A 26,921-nucleotide genomic window follows, 5' to 3' on the forward strand; every position below is an offset into this window, starting at 1 on the left:
CTCCTCTACTTCTTTCCATTGATAACTTATTCAAATTGTAATTGCCCGTAATGTGCACCCTCTATCACATTACCGCTCACGCCCCATGCAGTCTCCCACACCATCCATCACCCCCGGCTGTCAGCAAAGTCCTCGTTCCTCCCCTGCACGCACGAATGTGACTGCTTCTCTTTTCACATCTAGTGGGCAAGCCCCTGTCCACACTGCCCGCTCCTGTTCCCTCCCACTGGTGTCCCAGGTGCAGGATCTCTTTGTCCCCCGCGCACTCGAGAGGGCTGGCATTCAGTCCCGGGACTGCCTGTGTCTCAAGGACACGTCTCCCAGGGAGCAGGTACGGTGAGGTAGGTGGTGGGGGCCGTCCTCTGAGCTGTGCAGACAGTGCAGTGGCAGTTCAAGGCTCCGCCAGGTGAGCTGGGGTGTTAGACGGATCACAGATTTAAAAGTGAGAAGACCTCATGTCACCCCAGCTGTACTGGGCATTCTCTATGTGAACGCGGCCAAGCCACTTAACCTCTCTGAGCCTGTTTCCTCACCTAGAAAATAGAGGCCAGCCTACCTGCCCCCTGTTCCACAGGACCGCTGCAACCGCTCCAGCGAGATTATTTCTGATGCTCACTTTGACTCACACAGAGTCTGACTTATCCCTCCAATTTCTCCCCAGTGGAAATAGCAAGTTACTGTGTGAGTGACTGGGGCCAGGGGACCAGGTGGGGAGGGAGGACCTAAAGGTAGGAAGGAGCTATCTTCCAGGAGCAAACAAGAGGACATTAGCATTTACCCAACTTGCTGGTGTTGGGAAGATGGATATTGGATTCTGGTGACCCCACAATGGGCAGGAGCCCCATCCAGGCTGCAGTCAGGACCAGCCAGCGGCCGTGAGGCCTCAGGGCACTGGGGCAGTAATGCATCAGAAGAAGCCCCTTTCCCCTACCCCCCTTGCTTCCAGTCCTGATGTGCATTGGCAGTTTCAGGTCCTTGTTACTGAGCCAACGCCAATGGCCTCTCCCTCTCCTGAACATCACCTCCCCAGCTCCCAGACGTCCCGAAGGCCTTCCCACTGGAGAGCAACCCCATCTTCCCAGAAGCTCCTGACACATCTGCCCCGGACCCTTCGGAGTTACAGAGCAAGCACGACACTCGGGGTCTGTCCCCAGGGGTCTGACAGCACAGAAAAGCAGCATCTTTGCTCCCCGAGGTCATTTCAAGCCTCAGCTTCCCTCAGTCTTGTTAAAGTGTCCTGCAACAAGTGGCAGCAGCAGGTTTGCCCAGCAGGTGCCCGAATGTAACCAAGAAGAGAGAGAGGAAATCTCAGAGATTGCCAAGAGACCTCCCAGGTCCCCCATCATCTCGAAATGGGTTCATCTTGATAACACACAAGGGAAACCGATTGGTTTCCCACACCAGAGAGGCTGAGAAGTGGCAATAAAAGAGAGGGGGAGGGGGGGAGAGGAGAAATCTCTCCCTGAGTCCCATAGTTAAGCCTCTGGCCCTTTGCCCAAGCCCCTGAAAGCCCCAAGTCTCTTGGGAAGAGGCAGGTGTAGGAAAATGCTCTTTTCTGCAGCTGCTAACACTTAACACAAATCATTCATTTCATCTTCTTAGCAAGCGCAAAGTGTATCCAATCCCACTGACTGCTTTCTCAAAATCTTAAGACTTAGCATTCCCTGGTAGGTCTTCCTCCTGAACAAGATTGCCTTCCTCGTGCGATTTACATTAGCAGGGAGTCTGTTATTAGCTTGATATTTTATCTTTGACACTGTGAGAAATATTGCTGCCATAAACCCGGGTGCCCTTAGTAAAAGCTGAACAACTTGGCAAAAGCTAATAAAGCGAGGAACAGCGAAAGCAATTGGCTATGAATACCTAAGTAGCAAATACGACAGCTGCCCCCCAAGTCTGGGCCGCAGGCATGTGCACCCACACACAGGCACACACACTCTCTCCCTTATCGCATTCCCTAGACATACCAAATTCCTTTTTTTTTTTTTTTTACTTACCTGATTCATTCCCTCCCAACACAATTATCTATAGTCCAAGTGTCTCACTTGGTTTATTCCTAAGAACTGGTGGATCCAGGCTTTCTAAACCATGCCAAAGTTATTAGTGCAGCGGCTCTAATGCTCTAGAATGCACATGAAACAACTGGGGAGCTTGCTAAGGCTTCAAATGCCCAGCCCCAACCCTCCTTCAGAGAGTCTAAGAGTGGGATGGGGCCTTGGAACCTGCATTTGTAACAAGCAGTCCTGGGAGGTCCCAGGGACCAGACTGCAGTGAGCACGGTAAGAGCAGGTACACACTGGGCAGGAAGACTAGCAGCGCCTGGTGCATGCACCACCAGACAGGGCAAAGAGGACTTCAGAAAAAGGCCAGGCTGACTCAGTCCCCATTTAAGATTTGGTTATCGAAGTGCTCCAAAAGGTCCCAAGCCACCAAAGCAGCCACATCAGAGTGGCAGCTTCCCGCATCCTAAATGCCAGTGCTGGCCCAGCTTCTTGTGCATGTGCCTCACGTGCAGAAGGAAGGAAGCTGCCTGCTCGGTTATATTAATGAGCATGTGCTTTGAGTCAGTGGATATGCCCAAAAGAATTTTAATAAAGTCAGCATCTCTTTCTCTCCGGCTTTGGCTACCTGTTTGGGAAACTTTTCCAGGTGAGAGAATTCTAAATGCAGTTGCTGGAGGTGAATGCTGACTGCTACATTGGTTGAGAGACTCCAATATTCCCCATGGTAGGAATGCTGGGTGTGGTTCCAAGGATAACCCTCATCCACCAGCTGCTTAAACTCCAGTGGTGAACAATGAAGAGGATAAAACCACATGTGTATATGTTTTTAGCAAGTGGGTTTTTGGGGGGTTTTTTGGTTTTTTGCCCAGTGATGAGGCCAGAAGTAGAGAGACATAGGTCCCACTGTGACAGAGACCACACCTGCTTGCAGCCCAAGAGAAAGGGTAAGGCTGTGCTTCTCAACCCTGGCTATGTAGTGAAATCATCTAAGGAATTAAAAAATAATAGCCATCCACCCTGGAGATAGCAACCCACTGATCTGGGATGAGGCTCGGTATAGTTTTTTAGGGTTCCTCAGATGATTGTAATGTGCAGCGGGCCTGGAACATCCCTGCCTAATAGAACTACCATGGAGTTTAAAGCTGTGTACTCAACCTTCGCTGCAACTGAATCTCCTGGGAAGCTTTACAATGTATTGATGCTGGGGTCCCAGGCGTGGAGGTTCTCATTAATCGTTCGGGGGACTTTTAAATTCTCCCCAGGTAATTGCAATGTGCAGCCGAGGTGGAGAACGGCAGGCTGGAGGATGCTTTGTGCTGTTGGGTACCTGCCCTCTACCTCTGGTTTTAACCAGCGATCTACAGAAAGCACTGAATTTTTTGTGGAGACGGAATTTCAGCCTTAGCTGTGTCACAAACTTGTGTTGGCAACTTGGGTAAGTCCTTAACACTCTGAACCACAGAGCTTACTCCTGATTCCCTCTCACAGAACTGGCATAAGAATTAAATAAAATCGTTTGAAAGTCCTCTAAAGATGGAGACCTGCTATATACATGTTACTTATCTGGCTGACTTGCCGTACCCTTTCTTAGCCCCAAATCAGTTTCCACAGGGTTTATACACCAGCAAGAAGGGAGAGTACATGCTGTGAGGGAGAGGTCCCCACAAATGGATAATAACCACCACAATGATGCTTTAATCTTCAAAGTGTATTTTTCCACCATTTTATTATTTGACTCCCCACCCTGGATAGCACTGTGAGATTAAGGATATCTCATATTAGAGAAGAGGAAACAAAGGCTCAGGAAGCTCATAGCATAAGGTTGATGTGACATCACCCAAACAGTAGAAGCAAAATTCAACTTGGTTCTGCCAATTTGGGACCCCAAGCTCTTTTCATTATACCTGTGGTTCTCAAACTGTACCATGCAACAGACTGTTGGGTCTCACCCCCAGGAGTTTCTGATTCAGTATGCCTGAAGTGGGGCTCGATAAGTTTACATTTCTAACAGTTCCCAGTTGCAGCTGGTCCGGTGACAACACTTTGAGAACCACTGAATTACACCAAACTTTTCATTGGTGGTCAAGAATTTCCCTACAGAAGGAGACAACTATTACTGTGGCAAAGAGGGGGTGGGCAGTAGGGGAAGGAAATAGAGAAGGAAATGGGGAAGGAAATGAACACTCTCTCATTAACCACCCCCTTTTCATAAGCATATAAGGGAAAGGGCTTAGTGAAGTAAAATATCCTATCAGAAACACACAGCAAGGGTGTGTTTCCCATTATACCAGGGAGGGGGGCCAGGAGAGCTCTCCTAGAAGCTAGAGAAAATACCAGGAAAGGCTTTGATATCATGGACTCATGAATAATTAAGAATTCCGACTATGGAGGGCTTGAACACCAATGTATTAGCTATGTGACTTTGGACAAGTCAACACAACTCTCTAAACCACAATTCAATTACCTGTAAAATAGAGAAAATAATAGTACCCAGCTCACAGGTTTGCTGTAAAAGCACTTAATAAAATAATGAACGGGAAACACAATTTGTCTGACATATAGTAGGTATCCAATAAGTGTTAGCTGTTATTTAGAATCACTGTTGTTGTGACCATCACTGTCACCCTCGGCAAGCACCAGCTAAGCACCTGACAGCACAGAGTGCCACACAATGTGGCCCTAATAAGCATTTCCTAATCCATATAGAAGGCAGTGACCTATGCCTGTGCTGCCTAAAAGTACAGAATGCCAAGTATTTCTCAAGTTCTAGTAAAATAAAATGGAGATTCCTTTGAGATTCTTCTACCTTTGAGTTCAGTGGAAATATGCCGTGTTGTCACCAAATCATCGTTGTGAGAACTGATTATCTGAGCATTCACAGACTTTCTCTCTCTTCCAATTTGCCTGGGACTGTCCAGGTTTCAGCACTGAAACTCCTGCATGCCAGGAAATCCCTCAGTCCCAGGCAAACCAGGACAATCCCTTTTAGTGAGATAAATCATTTAATTATCAGCATTGGCAAGCATGCTTTCAGAGTGCAGCTGTCCTACCCTAGGTAAAAGTATAAATGAGTTATAGCCCCAACTTCCCTATTCCGGGGTCCTCTATTCCTCCCCAAGAAGGGATCCTAAATACATTTATTCTGGGATATAAAAGCTGTTTATCAGCTTAGAAGGATTCCTACTTCAAGGAATTTGCATTTCAATAGAGAAGCAAATATTAGCCGAACACCTGAAGTAATTATGAGCAGACAGAGTTTGTGTTTGGCAGTGAGGGATTTAGGGCACCCCTTTCTGAACTCTCAAAGTCGTAGGCTTCTAGTATAAGCCCTCCCTACCTTGCACCAGGGATTCTCTAGAAAAGGGACCACACCAGAATCACCTAGCTCGGGTGGTTTGACAGCCTGCCGCAGGCCAAATTCTCGTCCACCGTCTATTTCTGAAAATAAAATTGTATTGGCACACAGCCACACTCGTTTGCTTACATATTGTCTGTGGCTGCTTTCCTGATACGACACCAGAGTTGAGTAGTAGTCTACGGCCTGCAAAGCCAAAAGTATTTCCAATCTGGTCCTTCACAGACCAAGCTTTTTGTTACTCAAAGTGTGGTCCAGAGATGAATGGGGGTATCACCTAGGAGCTTGTTAGAAATGCAGAATCCCGGGCTCCCCCAAACCTTCTAAGTCAGAATCTTCATTTTAACAAGATCCTCAGGCGATTCGTGTGCACAAGAAAACTTGAGAAGCACTGCCCTGTGGGGGGCTTTTTATAAACCATCCATGCCTTGGACTATAGATTCTAGACATCAATTCCCTTCTACACCCCATGAGACTCTATCCCTTGGAGAGCCACTATTACCAAAGTTGTGAAATAAAATGCAAACCGTCCAGTTAAATGTGAATCTCTAATAAACAAATACTTCTTTTTAGTATAAGTCTATACTGAATATTTCATGGAATATACTTATAATAAAAAAAAAGCTGAATTTCATTCTTTTATCTGAAATTCAAATTTAACTGGGTGTCCTATATTTTTATTTGCTACGCATTGCAACCCCACCAAAGAGAAAGCCTCACATTGTTTAGTTTGGCTGAGCAGGTATAGAGGTATTATATTAGAACTTCCTATGGCAGTTTGCCTGCAAATATGGCTGCCGGTAATGCCCCATCCCTGTGTGCACATGCTACTCCTCCCATGAAGAGATAGAGTCTACTTCCTTTTCCCACGAATCTGGCCAGGCCTTCAGACTTGCTTTGACCAACAGGACCTCTCGCAAGTGATGCTGTGCCAGTTATAGGCCTCGCCCCTAAGAAGCCTGACAATTTCTGTTTTCATTCTCTCAGAATCCAGCCAAAATGCTACAGGGAAGTCCAAGCCATCCTGCTGGCCTGAAGAGCCACAGGTAGAAGATGAGAAGCCACATGGAGGAGACCAAGGGCCTCAGCCTCCAGTCAATACCAAGGCCCCACATGCACGAGAGAGACTGTCTTGATCTAGCCCAGCCTGTCTGCCAGAAGAAGGCAGCTGTACAAGTGACCCCAGCAATACACTTGGGGCAAACTTCTAAGTCAACCCACTGAATTATGAGAAACGAATTGTTACTGTAAGCAATCTTTTTGTTGTTGTTGTCACGCAGCAATAAATGACTGATACGCTTCCCCTTCCCTGAAGTAGACACTTGGCTTCACTCCCCAGAGTCCCTTCCTATGAAGTTGTATGTGGTAAAGGAAACACCCATCTTCAGAGATGGCATAACAAGGGCTGGACGGGTCCTCTAGAGAAAGGGCAGCCTTCTCTCCTCCACTTACCATGTTGGAGGGGACAATTCTGTTGCTGCCAAGTGGGTGGCTAGTTTTCTCAGTTCCCCTTTGGGCTTGCAGGTGCAAACTAAGCTTCTGATGAGCTGATCTTTCCAAGGCATGCTTCTCTCCCAGGAGCCAGTACAATCTATCAGAGGACACTTGCTTTCTAAGCCATGAAAGGCATTCTTTTCTGCTATCTTCTCACCCGCTCTTGCCTCCATGCATTGAAGCTAAGGGCCGAATACAACGTGTCTGCCCAATTACTGAAGATTTTCAGTTAAACAAAGAGAGTCTAAAGTAGGCGTCCTCAAACTACAGCCCGTGGGCCATGTGTGGCCCGCCGAGGACATTTATCCGGCCCCTCTGAGTGTTTTTGCCGCCGCTGCCTGTCCTGCTTAGCAGCTGACTCGTCCTGGGCCCACAGTGCGCATGTGTGGAATGTGCCCCGCACTCTCCAACGGTCTGAGGGACAGTGAACTGCCCCCTCCCCTGTTTAAAAAGTTGGAGGACCCCTGGCCTAAAGTCTCTCTTATTATCTTAACTTGATCATTACACATTGTATACATATATCCAAATATCAAATGCACCCCAGAAGTATGGGCAACTATGACATATCGATAAAAACTACAAAATAAAATAAAATAAAATCTATCTTCCTACCTCCGTTTGTGTTTTCCTCCTCTCTTTGGCAAAGGGCACGTCTCCTTTTCACTAGTCTCCATCGAATTTCCCTTCTTCAGAAACGCCACAGAAATCTGCACATCATTATCCTCACTGAGTAAGTCCCCGGCACTAATGTCTGGGGCCAACATGGCTGCGGAAAGACATTTACTTCTATCCGGAATCCCAGCCTCCAAGAACTCACCTCAAGGGCCCACAGGTGTGCAGAGCAGGGATCAGCTGGGAGCGCCTCCCTGCCAGTGATTTTAAAGAGGCAATCCCTTCTTGACTCCTGCAGTTGGATTCCAAAGAAATGGGCAGCCCCATGTGTCCACCCCAGGCTAAAGCTATTTTTTTCTCCTCACATACATCACTGGAAGAATCCTGTGTCAAAGGAAGGGTGACCTGATTTGGGGCAAGATTCTAAACCCTTCCAAGCCTCGATTTCTTTGTCTGTTAAAATCAGAAACTAATAGCTGCTTCCCATGTGACAGTATGTCTAAAAGACCTGGCAAAGTGCCTACTATGTGTTAAAGATTCAACAAATTGTATATCCCTCTTTCCTTCAACTTTCACAACAAGAAAGTCACAAGGCTTGGGGGGACCAACCACCCCACAGACAAACTGTCTGTTTGCCCTGAGGGGGTCCTTGTCAGATGACAAAGGCAACTGGTTTGACCACAGAGGACTACAGACCCAGTCAGGCCATAATGTTAATATTTCCTTTTTGTTGAGAGGCAGATTGGTCCAACACCGACAGCAAACAATACGAGGAGGAGGTCTAGACCCTAGCCTCAGCCTAACCACCTCCACCACCTGGGGCGATTCTCTCAGAAACTGAATTCCTGATTTCTAAATAAGGGGAATAGAGCTACCTGGAGGCCCCTTCAAGTGAGAAAATGTTAAGTCTGAGATTTTAACCTGAAAGTCCCAATGGTTGCACTTTTGTGGTCCTGGATTCTGCCCCCATTTCTTTTTCAATTCACCCTTGAAATGACTAGTCACGGCCCCTCCATTGTAGTTTATTTTACCCACTTTTGGAAACCTGACGAGCTCTAGGCCACCCTCTGCCCTCTCAGCCTGTCACGTCCGCACCTGGGTTGGCCATGGGACGCTTGATGTGTGGCAACTACATGGTCCACTGAGAAGGAAGAGTCCCCATCTCCCCACCTGCAAACGCAGGCCCAAAGGGGTTCTGTGGTCCCCCCAAGGGCTTTAAGACAGCTCTGTCCAGCAGGACGTTCTGCACTGGCTATCACATTAGCCACTGGCTACATGTGGTTACATACTCACTTTAGTAAGACCGGGGAGCTGAATTTTAAATTTATTTCATTTGAATCAATTGAAATATAGTCATAGGTGGCTAGTGGCTACTCTGCCAATGGTGCAGCTTTAAGAGAAATGTTACAGAGAAGCAGCGTAAAGGGCAATGCTGGTGAAAGTCACAAATATGTTCGTGGATGACATTTACTCTGTTGGGAATGAGTTATTCTTTGGGGACAGAAAGGTCTGGCTCACTCTGAGCAATAACAACCCAATCACTAAGGGGAAGAGAGAAGTACACAGTACCCACGTCCCACTCTCCATCCTCCCACCCGTCCGCCCCAGCCCACCTCTCCACTGGGTACTCTGAAGTCACCATGTGCCAGGACAGTACAAGCTGAGTCAGGAATGACCCTCAGGATCTTGGGCTTTGACTGTGAGTCCAGCCTCCTACATACCTCATAGTCCACAAACATTCCGTGTTCATCTGCTCATCTCTGGGTTCTCTAAAGTTAAAAAAAATTAATGGCCCCAGCCACTGGGGAGAATAACGTCAGGACTACACTCCTAGTCACCTCAGGGCTTTAGGAGTGTAGAATAAATTAGGATGCTTGGGAAAGTTAAATTTCATTTAGAACTTAAGTGCCCAGAGAAAATCTCCAGTGCTCTGCCTAATGCACAGGGCTAGATAACCTTTGAAAGCCCAGGAGTGAGCCCCATGCCTGGGCCCAAAGACTGCCTTGCTCCCCTCCCATGATGGAGGCAGGAGTCTGTCCCTGGGCCCAGGTGAGCACTTGCTTTTTCTTCCCTGAAGCTGGTTAGCCTCTTAGCCTTCCTTTCTGCCCCTGTTGTTCCCACTACCCTCCCTTTCTCTCATAACCCCCATTGCCGCCTTCACAAATTATCAATAGTACTTACAATCTATCTAACAAGACTCATAGCTAGGATGGGTGAGCAGCATTTGGCTCTGGGACACCAGAATTTGGAGGGTGTGAAAACAGGTGGTATCCTTGAGCTCAAGGGCAAAAACAGGGAGGTCATACATTTCCCTTTGTACAATCAAGAAACCTACCATCTCCCTCTTCCATTTGGTTCTTGGCTCTCCATCCTGTATCTGTCTGTCACTGTGAAGGCATATCCGATGCCTATCCCCAGAAGTGAAATCACAGCCAACTGTAACTTCGCATCTCAGTACCGCCAAGGCAGACACCAAGTGAGCTCAGCTAAAAGTCAGCACTTAGACTGAACTCTAGAAAACTCAAAATTCTAGAAAATTGGAGTAGGCCCTGTAGTATAACCATATATGTGATCCAAAGACAACCAAAATTTGCACATGGAGAGATAGAGGCCCGTAGGTTTCGATGGCTTGCCTTAGCCCCAGCAGACATTCGCTTGTCCTAGTCCAATGAATTGTAAGCACGACAGAATGCTGTCCCCTAGCCAGCTCCCCCAAAGGTGTTCTCACAGAAGAGCAGGAAAGAGGGAGCTCTGGAGTGGTCATATGTAGATATTTACCCTTTAGAACGTGCCAGAAGCTGAAGATACCCCACCTGCTGCACTTCTATTACTAACAGTCACCTCAGATAAGTTGCCTAACATCTAGAGGCCCTTTCTTACTCTCCTCATCTAAGGAGTGAGGGGTGAAGGATGTCTGCATGAGACCTGCCGAGCACACACTTGCCAACTGAAAGCTCTAGAATTGTCTTGGAGCTTCAGGGGAAAGGACTCCTTCTGGGACCATAAATGTAGACCTAGAAGCCTCCTGGAACAGAAGTTCCAAAGAGCAGGGTCTTGATCTCATTCACCTCTGTTCATCCCAAGTGCCTAGAACAAAGCCAGGAACAAAGTAGGTGCTCAATAAACACGTGCTGAATAAATGAATTTATTTAAATCTTCCTTTCTTTCTTCCAAAATACCAATTCAAACTCAGGTCTGGGAAGGTAAGCATAGCTTTAAATCAACTAAGGACCAAGGAAGCTTGAGGAAAGGCAGCCACTGGCCAAAAAGATAATTAACACGTTAAAGACAATTGGACCAGTTCCAAGAAGCAGGTCCCAGCCACCTTGGAGCTCAACTCCAAGTAAATCCAGGATTCATTCTTTAAAGTATGAACCACCCACATCCCCAAATAAATAAACAAATCACCATATTAAATGCAGATTCCTGGGCCCCCAGCCCAGACCCACTGAATCAAACTCCCTAGGGGAGGAGACCCAGGAATCTGAATTTAACTTGCTCCCTCACTGATTCTGAGGAAGAGCTCTGGATTTTGGAGGCCATAGTTCCAAAGCATGTTTTCTGAAGTCTACTTTGCAGAGTTACTTTTTACAATGGAAAGCCAAGAGGCTTTTGTGAACCTGAGCACAACTTTCCAATCTGGGGTTCCAGTTATCTTGGCTACACTCTCTCTAGACCAGGGGTCCTCAAACTTTTTAAACAGAGGGACAGTTCACTGTCCCTCAGACCATTGGAGGGCCAGACTATAGTTTAAAAAAACCTATGAAAAAATTTCTATGCACACTGCACATATCTTATTTTGAAGTAAAAAAACAAATGGGCAAAAACACCTGCATGTGGCCCACGGGCTGTAGTTTGAGGGCGCCTGGCCTAGACTCATGTGAAAGCCCATTACCCTTACCAGAGTGCCTGCACCTTCCCCAGAAGTCCCCAGAGTTGCATTTCATGCAGCTGGAGACAGGGATTTCCATGGAGACAGTGCTTTGGTCTCTAAAGTCATTTTTCCCATGATTCAGAGACCTCAGTGGACCCCCAAGAGCCCAGCACAATGCTTCCTCTTTACACCCGGCAAACTAAAGGCAGGTGTGGAAGTAGAGATCAGGCCATAGCTGCCTTCCTTCTGGGTCCTGGCTACTGTAAACTGTTTAATGCACCTCCCTGTTCTATTTTACGGGGGAACTGAAGCTTCTGAACTGATGATATTAGCAATCAATCAACCAATCAGTCATGACTAAACACCCAGCAGCTACAAGGCCCTAAGAGAGGTGAGAGGGATAGAAGGGAGGGAGGCAGTTTAGGCAGAGTTCTGGCCTTCAAGGTTTCCACAGTCAAACCTTGAGAAATAAGATTTCAACATATGAAAAGATAACGAATGACATAAAAGTGCTGACGGAATGCCTGAGGAGCTTTGAGCAATGGGTGAAACTTGAGGTTTTCCTATAAAAGTCTAAAAGAGAGAGAAAAAGAGAAAAAAAAAATGCAACAGCCTTTTTCCTCCCAAGGGAGCCATTGCCCAGCACTTGACATTGCTCAGTTATTTTTATCATCTCAAATGTAGACTCAAGATTAGAAGAATGTTTTCTGCAACTCGAAAGGGCTTTAGAGGGAAGGAATTCCACGGGGCAAGGGTGGTTTGAAACTGGAGAAGAGCAGCCTTGGGGTACGAGTCTGGGAGGACACCACCCCTAGTTCCTTTGAGTGAAGGGTGTCTGGTGGGTCTTCGGGATCTAGAAAAGTCTCCCACTCTATGCCACCTTCAACCTGCCTCCCCTTTCCTGTTCCCTTCATAGGGAGTGATTCTCTGGTCCAACCTCCTGGGGTTCCTGTGGGGATATAATGTTGGTGAAAATGCCCACCCCTCTGTCTGGCTAGAATGTGCTTCAATAAGTGTTGGTGGAATCCTAAAAGGGGGTCTCTTCTACAGTAGGCAAGTGGGGTGTCTGTCTTACTCCCACAGGGACAAGGAAACAGGACTCCCTCATTGTGACCTGTCCCCCTGGGAGGTCCTGAATTAACAAAGTTTCCCTCTCCTCTTCATTCAGGCAGTGGTATGTAAACTTGTTAAATCTCCCACCTTGTTAGTAAAGACATTTTTAAACATACATCCTCAATAAATGCTCATTTTGTAAAGTATCACCACACATTAAGCATATTATAAAACACACACACACAGACGATTTAAGACAAGATCATCCTTCCTCCATCCGAGTGGATCATCTTGCATTCTCCTTGGGGACCGGCCCTCCACCCTGAAGACACTGAAGCCACCCAGGTGTAAACCTCAGACGGGAGAAAGCGGCAGTGAGCTATGGCTAGAGGCTTGACTCAAACCTACCCCTAGGGGGCGTGAGTTCTGTCACGGACAGGAAACCCCACTAAACAGCAGTGATTCAGGAAAGTGTCCCGGCTTTAGTTACCACTTGTATGCTGATGGCTCTCACGTTCATTTTCCCAGCCAGACCCTCTCCTCTGAACTGGGAAACTTGAAGCCAACCCCTCCTCAACCTCTTCCCGTGGATAGCAAATCCAAATCTGGCACCTCAGACTTAACATGGCTGACCTAGACTCCTGCTCTTTCCCCCTAAGTTGTCTCCTCCCTGAGTCTTCCCATCTCAGTGAAGGGCAACACCTTCCTTCCTGTCCCTTAGGACAAACACCCTGCAGTCACCACCGACCCCTCTTCTCACACCCACATCCAATCCAACAGCCAACCCCGTTGGCGCTACCTTCTAAATAAACCCAGAATAGAACCATTCTCACCCCTTCACTCCTGCACCCTGGGCCAAACCCCCACCTGTCACCTGGATTACCATGGGAGCCTCCTAACTGGCCTGGGGTCATCCTCCACCTTATCTGCCTACAGTCTCTCTTCTGCACAGCAACCAGATGATCCTACTAAAATGTGGGTGAGATTCTCTGCTCAAAACCCTCCACTGACTCCCCTTGCTCTCAGTGCAGAAGCCAGAGTCCTTACAAAGGCCATCACAGGTTTGTGGGATACACGTCCCCACCTCAAAAACTGTCCACCCTAACTCCCGATCTGTACATCCACCTGTGTCTTCATTCAAATATCCAAATCCCACATCCTCAGTGAGGTCTCTCTGACCACCTTCTATGAAACTGTGTTCTGTCCCTTGCCCACATTCCCAATCCCCCTTTCCCTGATCTACTTTTTCCTACTCTAGCCCATATTCCCTACCGTCATCTATGTATCTAACGTATTTATCATGATCTCATTCCTATGCTTCTTCTCCCTACCCCCATTACAATACAAAACCCACAAAGGCAGAAATGTGCTTGTTCATCTTATTCTCTGACACATCCCCAATTCCTAGAACAGTGCCTGGCACACAGTTCGCACTCAATAAATCTGTTAAATGTGGACTTGGAAGTCACATCACTGATCCTTCCAGGCACTGACCTCACAGGCCTCCCTTACCACATTCTTCCTGATAATTATTTTCCCGTGCAACTGGCTGGATCACCAGCCTCCCTTCAGGCCTGCAGAGCCTATTAGAGTCCCAGACCCTGCCAATCTAATGCCCAGCAATCTAGGGAGAAAGAGTCCTGCCTTAGGTTTGGATGCTCTCCAGCAGCAACTGGATTAGCACCTGCACATTTAGCCAGAGACGAAATCAAGAAACATAATCTCTGGGAAGGCCCAGCACAGTAAACTGACTAATGAAGCTATGCGCCATCCCACTGCGCACAGACCGCTGGCATGGCAAATGTAAGTTATCCTGACCTCTGATTAAAGCAGGCCCGGGGAGTCCTCCATGTATATAGGCAGATTGGCTTCACAAGTAGGTAGGCAAAGACCTCACATGAAGAAAAAGGCAAAGAGGCTCAGCAAATCATAAGGTGGTGATACCAAGATAGGACCGGCCCCAGACATAATGGCCTCCCAGACCAGCAAGCCAGAACTAGAACTTTCACCATTAGAGATTCATTCCTTTAGGTCACAATGACTTTTCAATTTTCCAAAGTTGCCTCTGAAGGGGTTATTGATATCACACTTGGGTTAGACGATATTTAGAACTTTTGTCAGCCAGCCCCATAGAGGGGGCAGTGTGACAGCAAACTTGGGGCACAGCTCTGAGAAAATGTGACACAGGATAAGGGCCTGAGGCAGAGAGCAAAGCAGTGATTGGGAGGAGAAAGGAACTGAAAGGAAATAAGGGACGTTTATTGAGGGCTTGCCTTGCACCAGGAATTCTACTACAGTAGCTTCTTTACATGTGCCAGCTTATTTACTCCTAAAACCATGATGAGGTTCTCATTATTGCCCATTTTAGAAGAAAAAACTGAGGTTCAGAGTGGTTAAATGATTTACCTAAAGTCACACAGCTGATAAGGATAGAGTTGGGGCTATAACATCAGGACTGTTCAGCTCTGAAATGCATGGTCATTTCTCAACAAACTCCAGAGACAGTTAACACTCAGCTATTCCATAGTTTTCTCTCTAATTGGCCCGGCTGGTGATAAGTAAGTGGCCCTTGTTTTGGGGTAGCCTGTAGTACTGTGTATTGATGGAGGGGCAGCACGGTGCAATTTCACATCTCAGGATAGTTATTTTCACATGGAGTGATCAAGCGCTCCCGTTCAGAAACATCAAATGGTAACAGCTCACCCTCAGCCCACTCTCCAATCTCCGAGATGCCAATCATTGCCCTAGAGACGCCTTCAACTCCCCAGTCATTTCTCTGGAAGTGATCAGCACTTCCTCCTCAGCCCACAAATCCTGGAAGTCTGAGGCTACCTGTTCCAGGAAGTAGCCTTCAGGCACATGTTTCTGGATTCCATTCAACTATAATTGGTCCTTTCTGGGAATAAAGCTTTTTTGAAGATTTGGTAAACACTCTGCCTTTTTATGCTGCTGAGATTGGAGGTACCACACACAGCCACTTTCTCTAGCTCCATGATGCTATGCATCTTGGGATCGTGGAACATTTTCAAATTTGTCTTTTCATTTCACACATCTTTCCCCCATCCCATTTTTCATGTTTTAAATATGGATGAGGTCAGACTTTTTTTTTTTTTCTTTTTTAACAATAGTACTTGAAAAGCCAGTACTCAGTAGCTGTACTGGGGGAAGAGTGACAGGAAAAAGAAGATGATCTTCCCTGGGTCTGTAAAACTCAAATCCAGCCAGGCTTTTCCAAACTTTAGCAAAGGTTTAAGATTTAATCACCCTCATTTCAAGCCTACAGTATCAACCCTCAAAGTCAACTTACGCATTTTGGTGACCTTTCTGAAACTGGGCTTTGTAAATCCTGGTGGTTATTATTTGACATTATAGGCTCATGATGAGCAAAATACCCTGTATAAAATACAAGAGCCAGGGCCCGATCCTTTAAAATTTGCATGCTCAAACACAAATGCAAACAGATTCTGGCTCCAGTGTTTCAAATATATGAGAACATAAAACTGGCAAATGTTAGGGAATTTATTGATAACTTTTATTTAATAAGGGAAAATGGGTATGTACTTATACAGTGAGGAAGGACTGCTAGCAAATTTATATAGGTTATCAGTCCGTTTGCCAAGTTATTAATTAGGTAATACTATTATAACATCCATAGTAAGTACATAAAAGAAATGTCTAATTGTAAAGATTTTAATTTCAATTAGTTTCTATAAAAATGGTAAGCCTTGATTCTAGGAAACTACCTATTAAAATATTGGCTGATCTTTGCCCCACCCACAAAGTGGAACAGATGTGGCAAATTCTAGCAAAACACAAGTATATCATTATGTGGTGATAGCTTTAATCACACAGCTTATCTTACTTAAAGCAGATAAATTATGCTGTAGAAATAGCATGTATTCAAAAATCAAAAACCTGAGTTTTAGACCAGCTATGAGACTAATGTAATATGATATACAAAATTTTGTTTCTTATAAGTCGTCTGAGAAATATTTAAATTTGTGGGCAAGGAAGAAGAGCTTATTTACCTAAATTGGGTGGGCTCATTCTATGTGAAGTGAGAGGATGAATTTTCTTGGTGTTCTGGAGAAAGGAGGATCACAATGAGAGAACAAGGAAGAGGATGGGGGTGGAAATCTGGAGTTTAACTCTTACAATGCCATGTTATGAGGGCCACTGTCAAGTTTAACCAAGTCTCCTGGGGTTGCTTGGAGCTGCAGCTGACATTTAGATCACATTCATCATTACCTAATCTCGCTCAGCTTCAGGAAAATGAAAGGGGGAGGAGATTGAGTTGATTATTAAATATCTCTAAGCTAAAAGATTTTAAAATATTCTGTTTAACTGTGTCACTAGGAGTACAGATACCTTTATAAAGAAATTCTGCAGCCATTCATCAACATTGGGTCTTCCATTACATATGGTAGACAGTACACCAAGTATATAACCCAGCAAGCATCAATCGTTTTGATGATTATCACTACACTAGTGACCAATGTATGTATATTTGGAGCAAAGCTGATGAAATCTTATCACCAGTGTTCCTTCTTGTGAGCTCTCTGTAAGCCTTATTCTCAACAACCCTCAAATTCCAAAGTATTATGAGAAAAGCAAGCTTCCTGTTGCCTTCCTTCATTCTATTTGGCCAATCAAAAGACATTTAAAAGAGTGGAGAGAAAACACTCATGGACTTCCAGGTGCTGATCCCAACTTCTTAAAGAACCTCAAGGACAGAGGTAGATATATCTTCTGTTCGGATATTTCTCACTCATTCCCACCGGCTTTCTCCCTCCCCCCCTTCTCTTTGGCCTAATGCACAAAACTGTCAGCAGGATGAGAGTCATTTGGCGGTGACTGCAAGAAACAACTGTGCATTTTATAACAGTCCATTAGCGCAAAGCTCTTAATGAAAATGAAAGCCGTTAATGAAGCCAAAAGGCAGTGGAAGGCTCCATTCTGGAGAGGGCAATTAGATAGGAGCGGGAGGGAGAAAAATAAATACAAATCCAAAACAAGGTACTCCGTGATCAAGCGTTACACATGATGTAATCGTGACAAATCAGCCAATTTATGTCCTACCTTTTTAAAGAGATACATACAAACGTTAGAAACTGTCTTCCAAGCTCCGAGCCTCACCCCAAAACCCCATGTTGCAGAATGATTCAGCCTCAAAATTTCAGACCCGTTGACACTTTCAAAATACAAACAGCAAGTGGGATTTTAACTCAGAGAAGGATTCCCTATAGAGCGCCATGACTGAGAGCAAAGTGAGTCACGAAAGTGAACTTGGTAATTACTATATTATTTTTATAACTCCTATGAATCAGACGCTCTCTTATTTTAACATGCTGTAGACAAAGGCAGAGATTTCAGGAGAATAGTCCCCTGCCAAATACGCTATTTCTGAGTAGGAGATTTCCTGTGAAAAGACAAGTCTCTAGAAACTGTGCAGCTTCTGGAATGAGCACAAAAAGATCTCCACATGGTAGAATGCTGTCCCCACCTCCACCCCAATCAGCTGCCGTGCTTGCTCTGTAGCCCAGGTTTGCAGCTACCTGATAGGAGCTGGCCTTGTATCCATGTCAACTCCCCAACTGTGAGTTCTTTGAGGGTGGGGACATCATCTTATACGCAGGTGAAAAATTATGTCATCTCAAAGCCTTTCTGCTTTGCCCAGAGAGACTTATGTACTTCCTCCTGGCATTTCCATCCTTGTGCATATTTCTACTTACTGGATTAAAGTTACACATCTTGAAAATTCTTGGTATCAAGAATTGATGTGGCTATTTATGCATAACCTTCATGCTTAGCCCATTAACGTGTCTATGCTGAGCACAAATATTTGTGAAATGGGTGACTAAATAATGATCAATTCAGTTAGATAGTTGTCTTTACACTCGCATCAGCTTTTTTTTTTTTTTATTTCCTAGAGACAAGCTCTTGTTTATTTTTTCATTCTATTACATGGAATGATTCTGTCAATCGAATGCTATTGCGTCAAACAGCTGAATATGATGCTGTGGTTAATGATGATTGATGCAACGCATGTCCTCTACCCCAGGGAACATGAATCAAATCTCTTCCCTATTAGTTCCCATCTGGGCACTTGGGTAGCTGCTGGAAAACCAAAGAGCCTCTCCCTAGGAAACAGCTTTAATAGGAGTCATTGTCTATTGAGTGAACAGTCAAGAAAGTCTCATGAGGGTTTTTTTCCTGGACCTCCTAGGAGCACATGGGATGTTAACCCAGAGGAAGCTTCCCTGTAGCATGTTATGACTTAGAGCAAAATGGGTTCCAGGAGCCCCCACCCATGCATCCCCTGCGTGGTGGCTTTGCACTGTGTCAACTTGGCTAGGCTGACCCATATTCTCCAGATTCCCATTTCTTGAATGCTTCTGTATAGAGTGGGGCCCCAAGATTGATTCTTGGGAGACTTGGAGGGTAGAAGAAAAACACTAGCCATTTTTCAGCCCGTACACGTTGTTACTGATCTGCTGATTTGCCTCACTGGCATGAAGCAGCAGTGAGACCCACGACTGCTCCATAATCCCTGGATTCTCCTTCTGCATCCCCAGCTCTGAGCCTAAGCCTAGGCTGAAGGTGTGTTTTCAGTTTTGTGATTTTTCTCCATAGCATCGATCACTACCTGACATAGTATATACTTTTTTTGCTACCTGCCTCCTCCACTAAAATGTAAGCTCCATGAGAGCAGCATTTTCTTGACTCCCTGCTGCATGCCCAGGACCGACAAGAGTGGTAGGTGTATAATGGGCACTACATAGATACTTGTTAAATGAGTGAATCAATGAGTCAATCCATGAATCTGCCAAACAAAAAAATCCCTTGTAGATGAATAGAGCAATGTGTTGGGTTCAAGCCTGGGATTTAAACTGTAAATAATAAGTAGGATAAATAACTTCTTTTGGTGCTGAATTAATAAGCAAACGCATTAGGATTGCTATGCAAGGCTCTAAGAATCCAAAGACTAAAAGATCACATTGCCAGCCACAGCCCCAGGCCTTGAGCTCGTGTTGATGTTGTTTGCTTCATCTAAGATTCCCTTTCTCTCCGGCAGGCAAACCACTGTGGATCCTTCCCAGCCTCATTCAAATATCACCTTTGGGGTGAGAGTAGGTTTCTGAGATCTTAATTTTTCCCCCTCACTCAATTTTGCCTTGGCCATGTTACCTTTGCACTCGTCTGTTATGCCTCCTTTTGCTGTATCACTAATAACAACACTAATAGCTAACATTCATTGAGTGGTCACTACCTGCCATGTCTTATGCTGGGCACTTTGAACGCATTAGTTCACTTAATAACAACAGTGACACAGACCACGTGCCAGGCATTCTTCTAAGTGCTTAAAATGGACAAACAAGCTTAATCCTCACAACCTTAATAGGCAACACTATGATTATGTCCATTCTACAGATAAGGAAACTGAGGCACAAAAAGGTTTTGGAACTTGCTCAAGGCAACGCAGCTAGTAAGTCAGACTGACTGGATTCGAATCCAGACCCACACTCTTCACAACTGGAGGTGGCTGCCTGCCACCTCCAGCAGAACAGGGACAGGATAGTAATTATGTTCCCACACCTAAAACAGATGGAGCACAGAGTTAGTAGATGCTGAATAAGTGTTCGCTGAATTGAATGTGTAACTTGAGAGGGACTTTTGCCTCATCCTGCTGTCTCCTTGTGGGCATTCTAGTTAACTGCTCTTGCCCTGTGTGCACACGCATGCCCCCCGCCACAAGGCATGGCTTTTTGTTCTTCTCTTCAATTGCTTCCTTTGGCTTGTCAATCACACGATGACTCTGCACAGCACCTTCGACCTGTCACCTTTCCGGTCCTTGAGGAATCCAAAAGGGAACAAGTTATTTCAGACAGAGCTATGGAAAACATGACCAGCTCCTCACTTCGGCTCACCCTTTCTACAGAGGCTACACTCCTCGAGGCATGCAGCCCAGGAAATGGTGCCCTGCTGAGACTCTGCACATGTCAAGGCTGTAAGCTGCCAAGGAGATCCGTGAGCAAAACGAATCGATGTTGAAATAAGGCATGGCCACCTTCTATAGGTGCCCATGGCTTTGGCACCTCCATTGCACACACTTCCCCTGACAACACAACTTTGATCAGTCCACTGCCTACAAGAAGACATTGGATGGCTTTCCAAGGATGGCCCCCTGAGCTCAGCAGAACTCCTGTGTCCTTGTAGACATGTATTTGGACCGTCATGGGACACCCCTATAATCTGGCAATTATCCCGTGGCCACGCTGACCAACCATCGTGGTTTGCTCAGGACTAAGGGGGTTTCTGGGATGCAGGACTGTCAGTGCTAGGATGTACAAGTTGGTCGCCCTCCCAGGATGGCAATTGCTGGTAAAAAGTAAGTCTATCTAGTAAATGTGCTAGAAGATGTGCCCCAAATACGACAATGTGAACAATAACAGAACTCAACTCATTTTGTGTATTTGTATAGATTCATGAAATTTTCAAGTTAGAAGGGACCTAAGAGATCACTAAGTCGTCGCAGATGTTTGTCCATATGGAAATGGGGGCAGAGAGGTGAAATGACTCATTCAAGGTCACCAATAGCAAAACTTGGGAAAGAACCTGGGTCCCCTGACCCTATGCTCTTTTCACTCCATCAGTAGCTTCCAAACTCTTCTCTGGATGTTTTTTCCCACAACTTTAAACAGGAAGGCCATCATCTGTTGAAGCTGGCACACTCCACCAGGTACAGACTGTCCACACAGGGCAATGATGATGATGATAAAAAAGATAATGGTAATCAAGCACTTACTACATACCAGGCATGGTACCAGCACATTACACTTATCTAGTCCCCACACAACACCTCAAGCAAGGACTGTTATTTTCCTGTTTTCCAGATTAAGTGGTAGAGGCAGGGTACATATGTGCACAGTGCATACATGCTTCTAAGCAACCAATGACACTCTGAACGGTATAGTTTCTCTGTCCCTAAGATTGTCACACTGAAGAGGGAGGAAGAGACTCAATCCTACAGGACAGGACCATGGCTATTAAAATCCCCACCATGGGTCAGGTGCCTTCATGCTCCCCAAAATGTACCTCCTGGCCACTCCTCATGTTCAGTTCAAATCATGGAAGGACAATTCCTTGTACAGCCTTGGACCTTTTGTCTCATTCCTGTTCTGATGCTACTATATATATTTTCATTGGTTTAATGTTTATGGATGGTCCTCAGGAAACTCCCTCCATTTGCCCTTGCCTGTCCCTTCCCCATGGTTCCTGCCTGCCTCGGCCTCCTGACCTTGACTGCTGTTCTTCTCCACTGTGCTTCCTTCTACAAGCCATCACCGTGACACCTCCCAATTTAGCATCATGTATGAACGTCATTACCAGGAGCTTAGTCGTTCTTCCACATCATTAAGTGATGATGGCTAATTTGGGTCTTCTCACCTGACCCCATCACACCCTGAGAGCTAAGGCCATTTGTCATCACACCCTCCGCTCCATCTCCCAGCCAGTTCTCATTCTGAGTGACATGGCTTCCCCCCTCGCCACTTTGAATTAATTTCTCAGGCAAGATTTCAGGCCATTTCTCCTTCAAGTGATTTTACTGAAATCCAGATATATTACATCCGCTGCACACTTCTCACCTTCTAGAACTGTGATTTGCTTTTTAACAGTGATCAGAATGTCCTGACATGATTTGTCCTTTTATAAATGCACTCTGCTTTGCTCTGTTCAACTGCCTTTGTAGATTTCTCACATTGCTTAATCTCTTAATTTGGGTTTGTTATTTATACTTGGGAACGAAGGTAGATTTAAAGGGCAATGCTTGGCCATTAACGTGACTCCTTCTCTTCTGAAAACAAAAACATTCTTAGATGGCTGCATTTTTTTTCTTCCCTTCCCACTTGCTGATGGCTTTCTCTATTCACAGACGACAGCTAGGACGGACCTCAGTGTGAGCAGTGCCTCAGCTGTCCTATCCCTGCCGAGTCCCAGCACCCATGCAATGCCAGGCTTGCGGGTAGGTGCTCAGTGAGTATCTGTGCATGCCACAGACACTTTGCAGTATACGCAGTCCTTTCATATCCATCCTCTCACCAGGTTCCTCACACACCCTGTGGCAGGCAGGTTTACCCCCAAGATAGAGACGGGAAGACTGAGGCTCTGGCAGGTTGAAGGCAGCAGAGGATAGTGGTTAAGAGCTCAGGTCCAGGTTCCAGTCACAGCTTCTGTATCTCACTCGCTGGTTGCCTTGGGCTAGACTCAATCCCTGCACCTGTCCTCCTGTGTGTAGCAGGAGGATAATAATACATGTGGTTATACACCCAGCTCATGGTGTTGTTGCAAAGATAAAGACAGTGGCCACAAAGCACTTAGTTCCTGGCATTTAGTACACTAATACCAAATTTGGGGAATCTGCTAATGGTTGGTAAGTATAGGACTAGGGCCACAGCCCAGGTCTTTTGCTACTTCCAGTTTTCATACTCACACCCCATGACCTGCCCACAGTAACCATGGTAATGCATCATTAGGATCCTGGGACTGGGCTTCCACTTGTACATGTCACAGGTAAAGTTAGGTCCACACACCTCACCCTTCTTCACCAGGCCTGGGAAAGCACTTCCCTGACACGAGAGTATTTGCAGAGACGGGCACTTCTGTGGGGCCCTGCAAGATCTGACCACAGGCTCCTTGCAGTCTGGTCTCTTCCAACCTGTCACAACAGGCCCCTCCATCGATCTATTCCCCTGCCGCAGTGTGGCTTTGGGAGGATTCGGACAATAAATTATGCTGCTGCTTATAGTAACCCAGCTGCCTGCCATTCACAGTACACTTTACGGGGGGGGGGGGGGGCGCAAGCAGGGCAGTTTTCTAATTCCCCCTCCACAGATGAGATTTCAGGTATGCTGTGCCTTCTCCTTGCTGTGCAACCAGAAACACAACAGAGTCAGGACTTAAATCCACAGCTCCACAGTCCTTCCTTTCCAACTCACCTCCGTCTGTTTTCCTCTTCCTCTTCTGCCCTCACTCTCAATTTTCTGTAGCCTACCCCACCTCAGCCCCCTGCCTCAGCCCCCACAAAAGTGAAAGAACTACCTTTCAGTTTTTGTAGGTTGAGATTTAGGAAGATGAATAAAATTCTAAATTCACTTTTAACTCCTCAAGTTCTTTCCTATGTATCCGCCAGCCCTTGGTTATGTGTTTATGCCTGGCACTACGTTAAAGCCTGTGCAACACCAGTCAGTCAGATACAGCCAACGTGCAATCCCACAACCACCAAGCATCTACTCGTAGAGGCATTAAGAGGCCACGAGGAGTAGAAAATGGGAGGCCTCACCTCCAGGAGTTTACGGACTGGTTGGAGAGAGGTGAAAACTGAGACATAAACTGTAGAAATGGACAGTGGCTAGTGAGGGCAACAGCTGGAAAGCATCATGAGGTTCGGAAGAGCTGAGATGGCCGGGCAAAGTGTCACAGAGGGTGTGAAACTCGAATTGAACACCAACCAGATGGCCATAAATGGCAGAACATGTCCCAGATGAAAGGAGGAGGAGCAGCAGAGCCCCGGAGACAACACTGCATCTGGGACACTGGAGGGTGTGGATTAGCAGGGTCTGGTTCCAGCAGGTGGATGGGAGCTGTAGCCAGCCAAACTGGGAGCACTGAATGCCAGGCCAAGGAGCTTGGGCTTTTGCCTCTAAGGAATGGACACAGCCACCAGAAGTCTTTCAGCAGGACGATGCCAGATGGAACAGAGTTTAGGGAAGGTTTATTTTTCTGTAGTCCCACAAAAGACTGCAAGTATATCAAAGCAGGCAATATGACAGAGACAATTAAAGAACAAAGAAATGTATTAAGGGTACATTATGCAACGTGGCTGTTGAAACACATGGGCTCCAAAGTCCATTTTCGCAGAGCAGCAAGAGCAAGGCAGAGCTATAATCTAGGGGGAATGATCGCCCCCCTCCAAATAGCCAGGGAGTGCAACCTCTTTGCTCAACTTCGCCAGTACACTGTGCACCTCTCTGTTTCTAACATTCGTGGCTTCTCCCAATCACACATTTGACACCTGGCTTCCCGACGGATTGTAAGCATTCAGGAGGGAAGGGCCAGGCTCATTTCACTCATGCTCTCCTCCTAGCCTCTAATAACCCACAAGGCTCAGGAAAATGTTTGGGTTTGGATTAGAGTGAAATTCAAGAGCCGACGAAAAGAGGAGGAGGGCTGGTCTGCAGACTGAGGGTAGTGTGGTAGAAAGGAATGAGAAGTGTGGAGGAAATGAGAGTGTGATCCTAATTTTACTGAAGGCAGTGAACAGTCAAAAGAGGGGAGTATGTCTCAGAAGCGCCCCCACCCTATATGCTTTGAGAGCCCGCCCTCACCTGTGCTCAGGTGCCCTTGAGATAGGTAACTCCTGGTTATCAAGTAACGTGGTCTGCAAATCTCTGACACCCAGCACAACATACACACTCAACAAGGTGGATTTAGAAGGTGGAACCAGCACTGGTCTGAAATCCATGGAGACCATGAAGGCACAAAGCACTTCTAAACACACACCGCTGTCTACACTGGTGCAGGGACCTTGGAAATGCAAAACTGTAAAGGGAAGAAGTATGCCAAGCCTCTCCCCTTCTCTCTCCACCATGGAACCAGGGAACTCACCTTGATGGCTAAAGACAGAATTGTACAAAGCACCTACACCTACTTGGACTAGTTCTTGGAAACTGTCTCAGAAATGTTTAAGCAAGAAGAATAAGCTAAATCTAGCAGAGAGCCTTGAGGAAACCTTTCAAATAAAACTCACTGTGTTCTCTAAAGGGCAGAGGAGAGGAAGAGGAAAAAAGGGTACACACACACATAAGTATACACACAGAAATATTTATATATCCCAAAAGAAACTGAGTAACAGGCGAGTATTAAAGGGCAAATAGCAGTGCTTTATGAAGAATGGGTTTTATTCTGTCTTTCCTAGTGATTGTAACCCCCAAACTATTTACTTCTCCCTTCCTAGCCTGGGGAAAGTTTTTAAATATTTTTTGATTATTGGTTACCTTGGGGCAGTGGAAAGAGCTCAGGATAAAGGTGTTACTAGTGCCCTGGACTTGAACCCCAGCAAGGATAAATAAGAGCTGGGTGGTCCCAGGCAAGATGCTGAATCTCTTTAAACCTCAATTTCCCCATCAGTGAAAGGGAAACAACAGGAGCTCCCTCACTGGATTGCTGTGCAGACTCCATGAGCTGAGACACGTCCCGCTCCCGCACCACACACAGAAACCCACACCGTGTCCCCCGCTCCCGTCCACTGTCAGCATGGGGCGCTCTCCCCCTGCTCCTCCGCCCGCCTCCGCATCTGCTGGGAAATTATGGGATTAAAAGAAATCACAGACACAAGCACTTTCGACTCCTCTGACTACATGCTAGGTAAACATTCACATTCTTCCTCTGAACAAGGTAAAGGGTCTCATTTGGATTATTCTCGAGGCAATTTCGTGGAAGCTAAGGTATCTGGCCAGGAGCAGATAAGGTCAGATCTCGCACAGACGGCCTCGAGCCCGGCCCAGGGACGGCCTGTTCAAAGGAGATTAATGCCCACTCCACGCTTCCAGGACCCCAGTGATGAAATAAATAATTCATTTCCATCCATGTTTCTCCTCTTGCTGCCTCAATTCAGATTGGAGTCTCAGATACTTCTATTTGTAACTGTCCTAACAGCTAAAACCCTGGCGAAGGCTCCTCCTCCCTAGTGGTGTGTGTTCCCACTCTCCTGTTACCGGATTAGTCCCTGGGGAAACCCAAAGGCCCACACTTTACCCTTCCTCAGAGCAGATTGAATAACCAGCTCTCCTTACAGCTGTTTACGCAGCATCCCAGGTAAAGTCACCAGGTAAAGCCCCCCCCCCGCCCCCAGGCCAAGGCCAGCTGGAAACTGGAGCCTACTGCCAATATAGACGCAGGCAACCAGTTGTGAAATAAGAGCCTCCTAATCCACTTCTGTTCCCCCAGCAGCCACCCCAAGCCTTTTTCCTCCTCTCTCTAGTCCAAACAAAACAATGGAGTCAACCAGAGAGTTCAATATCTGCTTTGTTATATAGTCAGATTATATTTCTTAAGCATTTTCTCCTTCTGTTTTTGTTTAGATCTGATTCTTCCCCGGGGACTATACAGACAGGAAATAGAGAGAGTGACAGCAAATAAGGCTGAACAGAATGCAGGGATGGCCAGACCAATACTGCATTTGCGGGTTAAACTTGAATGAGATCAGACCCAGAGGATACCCTGTGTCCAGGGCTGCAGCCTCGATGCCAGCTCCACGTTGATGAGAATGAATACTGTCATCGCTGCCTTGAGTGTGTAAAGAGAAGTTCTTGCAAATTTTGGCAAGGGGTGGGCTTGGAGCTGGGACCCATATGAGGTTCCCACCTGTCGATAATTATAAGCAGTTTACAATGGGCAGTTTGTGAGTCATGTAGACCCCTAGAAATGTGTCCTCATGGTGATCTGTTACAGAAACAGGCCTTTTTAGGAG

General features: G+C 46.2%; 1 protein-coding gene across 18 annotated transcripts in view; it reads right to left on the minus strand.

Annotated features, from left to right (window-relative positions):
• Positions 1-26,921, minus strand: part of NRXN3 (neurexin 3) — a 1,566,790-nt gene that overhangs the window by 1,395,680 nt on the left and 144,189 nt on the right. The gene's annotated exons all lie outside the window — the stretch shown is intronic.

This window comes from Microcebus murinus, chromosome 6, assembly GCF_040939455.1.
Source record: "Microcebus murinus isolate Inina chromosome 6, M.murinus_Inina_mat1.0, whole genome shotgun sequence".
Classification (NCBI taxonomy): Eukaryota; Metazoa; Chordata; class Mammalia; order Primates; family Cheirogaleidae; genus Microcebus; species Microcebus murinus.